This window comes from Equus quagga, chromosome 1 (genome assembly GCF_021613505.1).
Source record: "Equus quagga isolate Etosha38 chromosome 1, UCLA_HA_Equagga_1.0, whole genome shotgun sequence".
Classification (NCBI taxonomy): domain Eukaryota; kingdom Metazoa; phylum Chordata; class Mammalia; order Perissodactyla; family Equidae; genus Equus; species Equus quagga.
Genome location: NC_060267.1, coordinates 140,762,889 through 140,777,096, shown reverse-complemented (window position 1 = coordinate 140,777,096; position 14,208 = coordinate 140,762,889).

Below are 14,208 nucleotides of genomic sequence, written 5' to 3'. Positions count from 1 at the left end.
CAGGCAGCCATGAGGGGCCTTTTAGGACCTGTTCTGCCTCTGACTAGTTGGGTCACCTCAGGAAAGTCACAAAACCCCGAGTCAATTTCCTCTCCTGCCCAGCCAGCTTCACAGGGTGGTGTGGATCAAAGGAGAGTGGAGCAGGACAGGGCTGTAAGCTGATCAGTCTTGTGGTATTGCTGTGATCATTAACCAGGCTGAGCTCCTCATCCAAGAAGAGAAGGTATGCTCTTTGGGAGGGATGCTTCTGCAAGCTGTATGGGGCCAGCATCCCCTCCAGTAGATGACTCTTCGGTATATGCCTTTTTGCCTTCCAGCTCCAGACCTTCCCAGAAAGTTTGCCTTGGACTTATTATGGGCTGTCCCCACTGCCCACCAGTAAAGGGAATGGGAGAAGGTAGGGCCAGCACTTTGACCATTTTTAGCTTCCTCTCCCAAGGCCAGCTGTGGACTTTTTCTCCAACATTTCTTTCCAGATTTCAGATCCAGCCTGGTGACAACAGCATGAGATCTGGGATGAGAAACCCACCCTGAGAGTAGGGCCAGAGGCTCCTCTGACTTCAGCCCTCCAAGGCTACCTGCTGCCTGGGACCCACCTGGTTCCTGTCCTGGGGGCCACTGCTGGGGAAGTGCTGCTGGAGCTGAAGCAAGGGGCCTCAGCCAGGCTGGGTAAGGCTGCTTTCCACTGGCCTTGGCCTCCAGCCCTCCAAAATGTGGGTGATACTCTCTGAAACTCTCAGCAGAGTGGGCCTCTTGGGAACCCAGGCTTCAGGGCCTGGCCTCCCCTCAAGGCTGTCAAACAGGGTCCATGTGTCTCTGGAAAGGCTGTTTTCCTCCTGGTCAGTTAGCAAATATCTCTTTGAGAATTACATCAATGTGCTGAGTTGTCAGTGGAGGAAGTCACCAGAATGTGACCCACAGCTCTGTGAGCAAACCTGGCTCTGGATGCCAGGCCAGGCTGGAGGCCACAAGGGATCTGTTTACCAGATGTGGCCAGCCCATCATAGCATCCCAATTTCACATTGATTAGACACGTTACTTTCCTGGGCTATGACCCCAAATCCTTTCTAATAACCCCAATGAACAAAGAACCCAACAGATTCTCACCCCTTGGTTAGCTGTGGCTATCTGGCAGACAGAGTGGTCCTAAGGATGACTTTCACTACAAGGCTGGTTTTCAGAGCCTTCCTGAGCATTTTCCCAGATGTGCACTAGTACTAAGTTTTCTGGGGTCTGAGGGAAACAGGACAGAAGCATGCTTTACCTAACCTGGCAAATCTGAGGGCAGGGACTATGCCATCCTAACATTGTGTCCTCACGGAGACTTGATAAGTGCACCAGGTTAAGAAGGCTATAGGCATAATAGGATTCAGCTGTTGCCCTGCAGAAACTCATAGCCTAGTTGGGAAGATAAGATCAACACATGGGAAAGAGAAACCTAATTTGCCAAAGAAATGGGGATGGATGGCAGAGGTAGTCAAAGATAGAGGAGGGGGCAGTCACAGGGAGCTGTGGGAGGGATGGAAGAAGACTCCCTGAAGGAGGTGCGACCTGAGCCAGGCCCAGATGATGGATGGATGGATGGATGGATGGATGGGTGGATGGATAGGTAGGGGGGGATGAGCAATTTTGGTGAGTAGAAAGTCAAGGATAAGATGCTCTAGGCCATGAGGAAGATGAGAGAAAAGACACAGAAGCAGGAAATAATTCTTGGGGAGCGTGAGCACAACCAGAAAGCTGAGGAAAGCCCATAAAGGGGTAGGAGAATGGGAGATAAAAACAAACTGAGGGGTAGGGCCTGACTGAGGCAGACCCTGGCCATCTCTACCCTCAGAAAAGTTGTCTGCTGTTCAGGAATGCGCTCAAAACCAGTTTGACCAGGTAGCACCCTTTCCCGGTGTTGGGCTTGAGTCTTTCCCTTCCTGGCTCTCCCATGCCCATAGGGAGAAACCTGGGCCTCTCTGCTAAGGAGCTTCCTTAGCATTGTCACACTTCCCTGCTTTTCCAGCTCTCCTGGAAGCAAAAGCCTGAGTTCCCTCTCCTGGACCTCCTCAAGCATTTCCTTCTTTCCTATTCCATTTCCTGCAGCTTTGCGCTGGAAAGGGGCCTGTGTGTGTTCCTCCGCGCCATTTAGATGGTCAGCTGCTCTGTTCTCTCTCCCTGCCTAGACTAAGCTTGAGGGCTGTGAAGCTGGGACATACTGCCAGACCCAGGGCTGGCCTTGCCCCGAGAAGGGCCTCCACACCCTTCCTTCAAGCAGCTCCCTGTTCTCCTTTCCCTCCTTTATCTCATGAACCCCTGAGTTCTTTCTCAGGAGTTCTTGTCCTGCCTCTCTCCAGCTAGCAACTTGGTCAAGCTCTTTGACTCCTAGGACCCCACTGTCCACATCCGAGCCCTTCTCTGACTCCCCACTTGCTGCTTTGGCCAGTTCCCAAGGCATTCTGTGTCTCCCCCACAGGCTGGGCAGTCCTTACATCATAGACATTGCCCTCCCTGGGCAAGTGTCTGGTGACAGTGCATTCCTGCCCCTTCCCCACAATGCAGGCTTTCCTTTACTGCCCTTTCTTTTCTGGTTTTTTCTCTACCCATACTCTGAAATCATGGTATATGTATAGAAAAATTCTGAATTTACGTCCTCTGCTCCTCCACTCCTGATGTTTCAGGAAGTTCACTGGTGTAATACTTGCGGCCTCTCTCTGACCCTGCACTCACTCTCGCCCCACGACAAAGTGGGGTTAGATTTGATTGGTGAGTTTGGAAAAGAAATGGGCTCTGTGAAAGCCAGTTCTCCCCACTTCGCTCCCTTGAGGCCCAGTTTCTCCACAGAGACCATGCAGCTGCCCTGTTCCTCTTTGCTGCAGGTATTACAGCAGCAAACCATGGTAGCCCAGCACTGCATCCCTGGTGCCTGATGCCGTCTAACATGGATTCAGCATTAGTAACCCCACTTGCTTGCAGCTATAAGCCACATTCACCAGCATCAGCTTTTCAATAATAATGATGATATAGTTGTCTCTGCATATCTTATTTGTCAGTTGAGCAGAGAATTATACTAAAGCTAACACTTACCTATCTAAACGCTTTAGGCATATTAATTTATTTAATTCTAAAAACATCACCATGGAATAGGTACTAGCATTAACCTATTCTACAGATAGGAAAACTGAGGCACAGAGCAGTCAATTAACTGCTCATGGCAGAGGCAGGATTTGCCTCAGGCAGTCTGACCCCAGAGACCACACTCTTGGCCCCAATGTTGTACTGCTTCTTTAAAGAGGGATGTTGTTTATTGGGTTTCCTCAAATCCCAATATAGTCTCATGTTTCCCATCTAGGATATAAAGCTGACTGCATTTTTGTTTTTGCTATGTGTTATTTGTTTTTATCTTCTATGTCTTGTTTAGATATTGAGGCCAAAGTTGAAAAAGAGGATGTGATTCTGGAGCAAACAAATCTGAAAGGAGACGTCTCTGAAAGACTCCAGGGCAAGATTCCAGAGGGCTATGTTTTCGGGGAAGCCAGAGAAGCGGGGAGCAGGAGAGCAGAGCATTCTGAACAGCCTGCAGACAAGAAGGTGAGGAGAGACAAGCCAAGCTCCCACCAGGTCCCAGCAAAAGAGAAGAAACACCTCCCAGGAGAGAGGCCAGGATCATGGAATGCACAGGAGGTGCCTGCCACAGCGCCAGCCTGGTGGCCCCCAGCAAAACTCTGTACAGTTGTACTGAGTGTGGCAAGGCCTTCGGCCAGAGCTCCACTCTCATTGTGCACCAGAGAATCCACACACGGGAGAAGCCATACAGGTGCGGGGAGTGTGGAAAGGCCTTCACACACAGCTCCCACCTGATCCGACATCAGAGGTTGCACACAGGGCAGAAGCCCTACATTGTGGCATGTGCGGCAAGGCCTTCAGCCAGAGCTCAAGCCTCATCGTGCACCAGGGTGTGCACACAGGTAAGAAGTCATCCGTGAGCCCTGAATGCAGCAAGACCTTCAGCCGAAGCTCTCACCGCCTGGTGCATCGGTGGAGCCACACCAGCAAGAGGCCCTATGAGTGCCATGAGTGTGGCAAGGCCTTAACCGGCAGCTCCTACCTCCTGGGGCACCAGCACATCCACACGGGTGAGAAGCCCTATCGCTGCACAGTGTGAGAAAGCCTTTGGCCAGAGCTCCCACCTTATCTTTCATAAGCCCACTCCTGCCCAGAGGAAACACCAGCCAGCCTCCCTGGTCAGAGCCCAGTGTTGATGGGGTCAAGGTTTCAGGTCTGACACTGGATCCAACCAAGAGGAAGCTGAGCCCTTATCATCAATCCATCTCTGTGCCAGGTGCTGCCACATAAGGCTCAGGTGCTGCCAAATAAGGCTAAGGCAGGTTCCTGTGAGGGCCTCCATGGTCCTCAGAAACAAGACGCATACACATAAACAGAAATGATTGAAGGACCCTAGAAGACAAAACATGATAAAATGCTGAGGTGTGCGCAGAGAAAGAAAGATCCACGTGGAGGGGGGCATTGATGCGGCCTCATGGGCTGGCTCTGGGAGAACAGGTTGGCACTGGGTTGATGGGGAAAAACCCAGCGAGGGGACCAGAATAAGCAAAGGCCCAGGAATGAGTCTGAGTGGGCCTCAGTGAGGTGGATATGGGTCAGTGGGAGTGGCAAGCCTGAGATGCAAGTGGGGAGGTGGGAAGACTCCCCAGGTCAAAAGCCCTGATGTGTGGGTGCTGCAAACCAAAGCCAAGGTCTTTCCCTTAGGACTCGGCTTCCCATGCCAGTGTGACTCTGGGCGACCCACGAGGACTCTGAGCATCGCCTTCCTCAGCTGTCCAATGCAGGAGTTGGACCTGAGGGGCTTTGAGCTACCTTCTCACTCACCTGTGGTTTCAGGAGCTACAAAGCCTTTGTCAGAATGGGGAGTGACATAAGGGAGAGGGAGGTATGGGGAGGATGAAACTAGTGGTGTTTCAGGGTCGGCAGATAAGAAAGGAGACAGGGAGACTCCATGGGAGGCAGCCCCGCAACGTGTTACTTTTGATTAAGCTAGGGTGAGATGAATTTCTGGCAACTGCCACCCGACCAGCCCTGACTTGCCTCCTCCCCTTGTACCTCCCACTTCACTCTCCCTGTCTCCCCACTGCTCCACCTGTGGCCCACATCCAGGTGGACACAGCTGCCGTAGTCACTTCCCTGGCCACTGTCTCAATGTAGTACAAGGTATCTTGGTCTTCTCACCACTTAGCTCTGCTTTGTCCTTGTATCTGAAGCCAAACTCTTCTTTCTACTCCACTTTTGTCCAAGTGAAAAATTAACTTCCCCTCATTTTCACACCTGTAGTCCTTACCCAGGTCTTTGTCCAAGGCAACTGGCAGTTTTACACAGATGCCAAGTCTCATGCCAACCAGAGCCAAGGAGTTACACAGCCCGTTTCAGATGCTTGTTGTGTGAGCACACAGAATTAGCAGTGGCTCTGAGGAATGCCTGGGTTGGTGTGCTCACCGTATACCTCCACTGAGTAAAGACACCTCTCTAACAAGGGGAGGCACCCTGCTTCTTGCCTGAAGATGTAATGGGGAAGTATTTAGCAAGAAAGGTTTTTCTCCTACTTTGGATGGCCCCTAAAATTCCAACTGCCTGTGAAATGCCAAGCAGCTTGAGCCAACAGTCAAGCTCGTAACTGCAGTTCATCCCAGGCTTTCCCTGTCGTCAGAAGTCAGGCTGGTGACTGATCCTAGCGCCCCTGTCTTGCTTACTAGTGACTGAAAGGTAAAACATACCTTATGCTGGAGTTGACCTGGAAGTAAATAGCCAGAGATATTTCGGGAGTCAACCTTCTAGTTTTGTAAAATCTCTAAAACTGACCCTCTGGGATTTGGACTGTGGATCCATACCTACAGAGGACCAGCTCCTGAGTTATCTGGAAAGCTGATGCTGAACTAAAGGGCAACAACCAGCATTACTATACATACTGATGTGTACTGATTTCCTACTGTCATATTTTTCCTTTAGTCTGAAGGAATAAATCTCCTCTTGTATGAGTGGCAGATGGTTGAGAGGATTACTTTTTAAATTTTATACATACACATTTATCTGTATTTTTTTCTCTTTAAGGACAAGTCAGAGGAGGGGGAACAGGTTCTAAGACCAGGACCTCAGCCCTTAGCAGCCGGGTGCCTCTAGTTGAGAGAGAAGGCTGAGCTTTCCAAGAGACCCCCTCTAGGCATGTCCAATGTTCAAGGGTCTGAAATTCTGAGAGGCTCAGAGTCCTTAACCCACTGGACAGGATTTTATATTTCATCTTAAGTTCAGTCCACAGTTCTGGCTGTCAAGATCCCTTTTATTCATGATCCTGTCATCCTATGTATCTTCTCTGCTCGGGTTATTCCCAAAGTCAGCTAAAATTTGAGAGGATATGACATTCCAAATGTCAGTACTGCTCAGAGTGAGCCTTCTAAGCTCCCCAACTCACAGTACACTAAAATTCTACATTTTGACAATCACAAATCTTCAAAGCAGGTGGGATCTTGCAAAATTGTCCAGTGAGGAATTTCTTAATGAATTAAAATTTAATCAGCACCTTAGATATGGAGAGTTCCTGAGTTTCTGGTCAAAATGGAAGAGGAACTTGTATCTACCTCTTGGAACTAAAACATCTGACTGGAGACACAGTCAAAATGAAGAGAATAAAGCAACATACAAGCAGAAGTGACTGTGTGGATCCAGAATGCCAGCGTGAATAGTTCGTGAACTCTCACCCTCGTCCTAATATTTATGAGATGTCGGCCTAGGTGAGGGCAAGTGCACAAACATGGGGGTTAAACTGCCCCATCAACACTGGGCACTAACCCAAGCAGCTAGGCGAGCTTTCTCCCGGGCATGAGCAACCTCATGGAGAATAAGATGGGAGCTCTTCCAAAGGCTTTTCCACACTCGTCGCACTGATGGGGTTTCTCCCCAGTGTGGATCCTCTGATACACAATAAGGTACAAGCTACCACTGAAGGCTTTGCCACACTTCTTACACTCAAAGAGTTTCTCCCTTGTGTGGATCCTCTGATGGACAGTGAGGCCTGAACTCTGACTGAATGCTTTCCCACACTCGCCACATTCAAAGGTTTCTCCCCAGTGTGGATGCCCTGACGAATTAGGAGATTTGAGCTCTGGCTGAAGGTCTTCTCACATTCCCGGCATTCATAGGGTTTCTCACCACTCTGGATCCTCAGAGATCGTACAAGGTGTGATTTCTGACTGAAGCCTTTTCCGTATTCACCACATAGAAAAGGTTTCTCCCTGGTGTGGATTCTCTGGTGCACGATGAGGTTTGCACTTGGACCAAAGGCTTTTCCACACTCCTTACATAAAGGGTTTCTCTCCTAGGTAATTTGCCCTCCTTCCTTGTCAAGGGCACTTCTGTCTCTGAGGGTAACACACCTGGAAACTTCCTTCTTGCTCTGGGCCCTGCCTGGCTCCCCTGCTGCCTCTCTGCACTCCCCTTCCCTCCTAGGGCTTCGTGAAGCCTGGCTGCCACAGGGCAACACGCTGAAGCCTCTCACAGCTGTGACTTGTGTTCTGACTTCTGAAACTAGCTCCTTCTCCTCCTCCCTGTGGACTCTCGAATGTAAAATACTTTTTGAGCCTAGATTAAAGCAGTTCTCAAATTCTTTACCTTTCTGGCTCTCCTTCTCTGGGGAGATTTCTGCATCCTTGACTTCTGCTGGCTTTAAGTTTCTGGTCCTTGTCCTCAATGTCTCCCTGGCAGGACTTCCCTGATGAATTTTCAAACTGTCATCCCAGTTTCTGAATGCTCCAATCCTGCAATCTTGGGGCTCATTATTCTGAAATTCTCTGGAGGTGATTCTGTGTACCTCTGTTTCTTCTGACACTTTCTGCTTTAGAACCAACTCTTCAATCTCAGATTTGACCTCATAATCTAACAAAAGATACAGAAAATAGAAAAATGTCATCTGTTTCCTATGGCAGAGACAAAACATCCTCAAGTGATACTAACGGATACTGTAGACATTCACAACATTCACACGTCTATAAAACAGCTACACTCCTAATGTGGCCACAGAAGAAAGTCAGCAGGCAGCCAGGAGGGAGGGGGAGAGGCAGCAGGGTCTGCATTAACACAGAAGGCAACAAAGGCTCTGGCGGGTCAGAAAGACCTCCTGATTTTTGGCAGGGAACAGGCCAGATTCTGGGACTTCTCACGCCTCTCCTTGTCCGTGTTCTTCTGTTTCTGAGCCAAGCTGCACCACAGAGCTGGGCACCTTCGGGAGTGCTGCTTGGTTCTCAAACAGCCAGCTGGAGCTCAGGAAGCTGACCTGTACTATAAGGAATTTAAGATGTAAAGACCTGGGGGAAGTACTCACACTTCTGCTGGAAATGACCTTGGAAAGGGAGGCTGGGCCTGTAAGTGGCAGCAATGGGACAAAGGTCATATCCTTTCCGGGCTTTTTCCCTCCTTCCCCTTTTTTCTCTTCCCATTTCTTCGCTTATACATTCTTTCCCACCCCTCACCTCTCTTCCTTTCTGCTTTCCCTCTTTTCGTCCCCCATTTTTTTCTCCCTTGCCACTTGTAATTCTTTCCATTCCTCCTCTAATCTCCATTTGTACTTTAAAACTTTTCTCTCTTGTTCCTGCTTTGGAATAAACTCTCATAACCTCTCATTCTCTCTGCCATAACCGCTAGGGTCAGCCCTACACTTGTTGAAGAGAACCTCTCACCTACTCAGCAATTTGTTCTGGTTTGGGGAGCCTCACAATTGGGGGAGACTTCCAAATGTAGGTTAAGGTATCCTCCTGAGCACAAAGACAATGCAGAAAGTGAGTTCTCAGGACCATGAAGATGTACTAGAAAATGTAGAGGGGAAGGGGCCTTAGGGCTCCATGCTCACAAATTCCTGAGGCTGCAGACCCTCCCTAGCACTGAGGGTCAGCAGAGACCCCAGTGGCTCTGCAGAGCCAGGCAACCCTGAAGGGTGAGGGTGACAGGGGCCGCACCCAGGCCATCCCCATCAGGCTCCAGCTTCATGTTCCAAGAGGCTTTCAGAGCAGGTGCTAAGTAGGGCCCACATGAGGAGCAGCTGGCAGCAAACAGACGCAGAAACTCTGGGCTCAATCCCAGAGCTGTTGCCTCTGGCTTCTGTCCACTAGCCCTTTCCCAAAGATAAGCAGATTTTTTGGGAGTGCCCTGTGGGAACTAGAAGCTAAACCCTGGAGGAGAGATGACAGGGTCAGAGGACAGGAAGGGGGTACCATATTGCCTTTAATCCGCACAGCTAGGAGCATCTGGGACTAAGAGGAGGGCTGGTGTTCTCCTTTCATTGCAGGTTAGCAACTGCATGGGGTGTGGTGAAGTGGACTGCCCACACTCTGCAGCATGCAGACGGCAGAGCTGGGCCCAGAGCCCAGGTCTCCCCCTGCCTGTGGATCTTTACAGTAACATCCTCAGACTTCCATCACATGGCTGTTCCCACTTACCAGCACCCTCAGACTTCCCGGCACCCCCCTTTGCCCATGTCTGCTCCCTGACTGTCAGGTAGGGGCCATGTCAGCCACTGAGCCTCAGAAAGGATCCATTCCTCTGGAAGTATGGGGCTTGAGGAAAAAAATCCTAGAGTTGTCCTGTCTCTGAAGCTATGGAGGGTTGTAACATCAAGGAGTAAAAAATGGAGACCAGACCTTATTTACAGAGTCAGAAGCTCTTATCCTCTCTTCCCCAGGGAATGGTGAGGATGGGAAGGAGGGCAAGACACGTCTCTCAGGTATGCTCTGGATTAACAAAAAAAGGTATTAGCTAGCTAAGAGCTGCCTGTACCTCAGGAACTCAAAACCAAGTGGGGTGACAGTTATGTAAAGAGATAATTAAAGTATAAGTCAAACTGAGATAAGGGAAGGCTGGTGAGGGCAAGACTGCTTACAGCTCAGGAGGACATGAGAGCAATTGCTGAAGGCTTCCTGAGGGAGGTGGCATTTGAGTTGGGTTTTGAAAGGAGGTGGGATTTCAAAGGGTAGAGAGCTTGGACACGGCATTCCAGGTAAACGAAGCAAGATGGGCAAAGACACAATGGTGGGAAAGCAGAGTGTATTGGGGGAAGACCGTCAGTGTCATTTGGGGTACAGTGGGAGACAAAGCTGGAGCGGTCAGAGTCAAATCAGGCAGGGCCTGGAACGTCAGACCAAGGCCTTCAAACTCTATTTAAAAGGTCTGGAATTTGCACAGGGCAAGTTCCCCCTGGTGTCTGAACAACAGAGAGCCCAGAGATTTCTGTTGGTTCTTTAGGGCGTCTTAGGCCATTCTTCATCTCCTGCAACTAAACTGCTGCCCTGACCTCCTGAGAACAGGCCTGTCTGGAGATCACCACTTGTCACCCTGGCCTGGGTCTTGACCTGGCACCAGGCATCCCTGTTTTCCTCCTCCTCCTTTACTGTCCCAGGTCCTGCCTCTAGGAAAAGGGTCTCCCTCACTGCAATGATTGTTACCATACCTCTCGCTCTGGTGAGGACCGACCCTGGGGAACCTCCTGAACTTCACTGGTCCTGGACAGGCAGAGAGTGGTCACCTATTGAGAAAGACATCAGAAACCATTGGTGACAAAGAGAAATGCCTGGCCAACGGCCCCCAGGGCTCTGGGTCCAGCTAACCAACATGCTCATAAGAGCTATGCCCTGAATGTCAAGTTCAAAGAAAAGAGTCTGTAGCTGAAACCAGGGTAGTTTGCCAAAAACTTGCTTAGCAGAAGCTCCCCTTCCTTTTTATTCACTCTGGCAATTGTTCATAAATTCCGGTGTATAAGATCCAGGGCTGCTCTGGTGAAAGCATGAGCAGCAGGCCCAGAGTCTACCCGCTTAGCTACCTGACAGTCTTGCTAGGAGGTCCCAAAGTCACCTCTGCAGATCCCTGCTGGACTTGGTTAACTCTCTAGTCGCTTCTAGCCCTCATTTTCTAGGACTGCTAGAAATATTTAAAAACAAAAACCCTGGTTCTAGGATGACAGAGCTCTCTGCACATCTTCTCTGATAATACACACTAGCTGGCCTGACAGGCAGACAGCCCCAAGAACGGCAGACAGGGATTTTCCTCTCTTCCTCTCCATCGAGGGGGCCTGGTTTGGCTCCTGGCCCCAGTGCCTAGCAGGGCCAAGGGACAGGTGACTGTGGGAAGCTGACACTGTCAGTGTTTCTAGAGAAGCGGCTGATGAGGGAGGCTAGGGGGAGAAATCAGAACATTGTAGGAAGGAATTCATACTGGCTCTCAAATTTCTGAATATCTGGCAAATATTAAGAAAAACACAAGAAAAAAGGGACAAGTTTTCCCATCAATTCCCCCACTTTGCTTTTCAAGCTGATGCCAGCGATGGCTTTATGTTCAGTGTCTATTTGGTCAGGAGACTTATCACGTTCCCCCCAGGGTGACGACAGGCCTCACATGGTGAGAGTTCTGTGGCATGTGAAGACTAACGTGATGAGGGAGAATGAAGCTTCTGGCAAGAGGTCCTGTTTGAGGGCAGTTCTCAAAGGAGTAGGTATCTCCGTTCCTGGCCAAAGCCAAATCTCCCCCCTGAGCTCTGGATCCATCCTCCAGGTGCCCCAGAAAACTCCACTGTCCCCCGCTCCCCCCTGCACCGCCAGCCTCTCACTCTCTCCTGAGTCCTTCCCCGCTGCCTGTAAGCATGCTCAAATCTCACTGACTCTAAAAACCACCCTCCCTTGACATTTGCTTCTCCCATCCTCAGGCCTCAGCTCTTTTCCTCTCTTCTCATCCAGACCTTGGAAAAGAATAATTTGTACTTCATCTTTCAGGCCCTCCTCAATCCACTGCCAACTGTCTGTAGTCCCAACTGTTCTACAGAAATGATTCAAATGCCATCCTAACTGTCAAGGCTAAACGTCATTTCTCAGTCCTCTCCTTATTTGACTCTTATGTAGGATGTAAACCATTATAATCCCCGTAAACTGCTTTACTGACTTCCATACCCTTGAATGACAATGTCCCAAGGACTCCATCTGAACTCATTTTTTCCCTTACTCTAGCTCTTGCTAAGGTAGAGATTAGACTCAGAACTTTAGGGGCCAGGCAGGGAATGTAAAGGAGTAAAACAAGCAGGACTATATAAAACAACAGTGAGGAGTGAGGAGTGAGATGAACTGGAGCGCGCATGCCCATCTGGGGGAGCACCTGCTGCTTGCTCGAGTCCAATGCCTTACGGGAATGTGAGCCAAGATTTCCCAGCCTTTCAAGAAACACCACAAATCTAGATTTTTACGTAGCATCTAATGATGAAAGGCAGGCAACTAATTTAACTTTTTAATAGATATAGTTATTACCCCTATTACACAGATGAGGATACTGTTATTCTTTTCTTTTCTTTTTTTGCTACAGAAGATTCACCCTGAACTAACATCCATAGCCAATCCTCCTCGTTTTTTGCTTGAGGAAGATTAGCCCTGAGCTAACATCTGTACCAGTTGTTCTCTATATTTTGTATGTGGGATGCCTCCACAGCGTGGGTGATGAGTGGAGCAGGTCTGCACCCAAGATCCAAACCCACAAACCTGGGCAATCAAAGCCGAGTGCGCAGATCATTTGGCTATGCGCCTGACCCGTAATTTAATTTTTTAAAAAAACAGTATAGGACAAATAAAGCACATTAGTGAGTCCGATCTGACCCATAAGCCTCAAGTTTGTGATCTCTGCCCCAAGCTCTGTCATTCACTCTCATGGTCACAACCATCACCTGTTAGTTTATGACTTCCAAATTTTACATCTGATCAACTTTTTCCCTAGCCCCAAAGACATCTACACATGTTCAAAGTGGAGCTGATCATCATTCTCCTAAAAAATACGGCTGTTCTTTCTTTTTTTCTTTTTGTGAGGAAGATTGTCCCTGAGCTAACATCTGCGGCCATCTTCCTCCATTTTGTATGTGGGACGCCTGCCACAGCATGGCTTGATGAGTGGTGTGTAGGTCTGCACCCAGGATCCAAACACACGAACCCAAAACCTTGCCACGAAGCAGAGAGTGCAAACTTAACCGCTAGCCACCAGGCCGGCCCCTAGCTGTTCCTTTTCTGTTTTGTTTTCATCTCGGTAAACAATACTATCACCGATCCTGTCACAAACCAGAAAGGTGAGATTCTTACCTTCTCTCCCTCCCTTACGCTTCAGTGGCAATTCCTCTGTGACACAGCCTGAAAGGAACCACACAGCCTGGGCTCCCATCCTGGCTCTGCCATTTACTAGCTATTTGACCTTAGGCAGATTAACCTCTCTGAGCCTCCGTTCTTCTTAAGGGAATAATAATACGTAGTATCCACATCATAGAGTTATAGTAAGGATTAAATGAAGCAAGCGTTTAGAACAGCGTGTGGCACACACTAAGCTATACACAGGCATTTACTATTGTTTACCTTTTTAATACTCCTTAAATCTACCCCTCTGACTAGTGCTGTAGTTCAGACTCCCCCACTCTGTCAGATCAGTGCGACCATCCCCTGACTGCCAACTCCACTACGCTCCTCCTGCCCCACCCCGATTTCTAGGCCCCAGTTCACCCCCAATGACAAACCCTTCAAGAAGCCTACAAAACACTTTCCTCCTCAAATCAAGTGCACATGAAGCCCCAGCGCTGGGGGCCGCGGGGTCTCCTGCCCGTCCCTCCCGCCCACCGCAGACCCCGGCCCGCTGCGCCGACGGGAAGCCCGCTCGGCCCCGGCGCGGCGTCCTGGCCTCCTCCAGTCCAGTCTCGTTCGCTTGCCAGGCCTCCGGGGCGCCCCGGCCCGACAGACCCAGAAAACACCACGTTGGCAACTCGCGGAGCCTCAAGCTGGACCCCTCACTCTCAGGATTTACCGGAGATGGGCTGGCCGGAAGTGGGGCTGGAGAGCCTCTGGGGACCCCAGGGGCCGACCGCTCTAGGAATCTCGGAGGGCTTCTGATCTCGACTCCTCCCTGCATCGGTCGCCCATATTTGAATGGAAGCATCACGCTGGTCTATGCCAATTTAAAATCTACAGTGTTGTCAATTGTATCTCAATAAAGCTGGGGAAAAAATCTGCCCTGTGTTTGGGAGTGGGAGAGCAATCTGCCATCTATCGGGAGAAGACAGAGAGCGTAGAAAAAAATTAAAGGTCTTAAGGACTGACATGTCTCACCCTATCTTTTACATAGTGAAAACACCTCTTTACAGCTCCCTTTTTGGGGATGTAC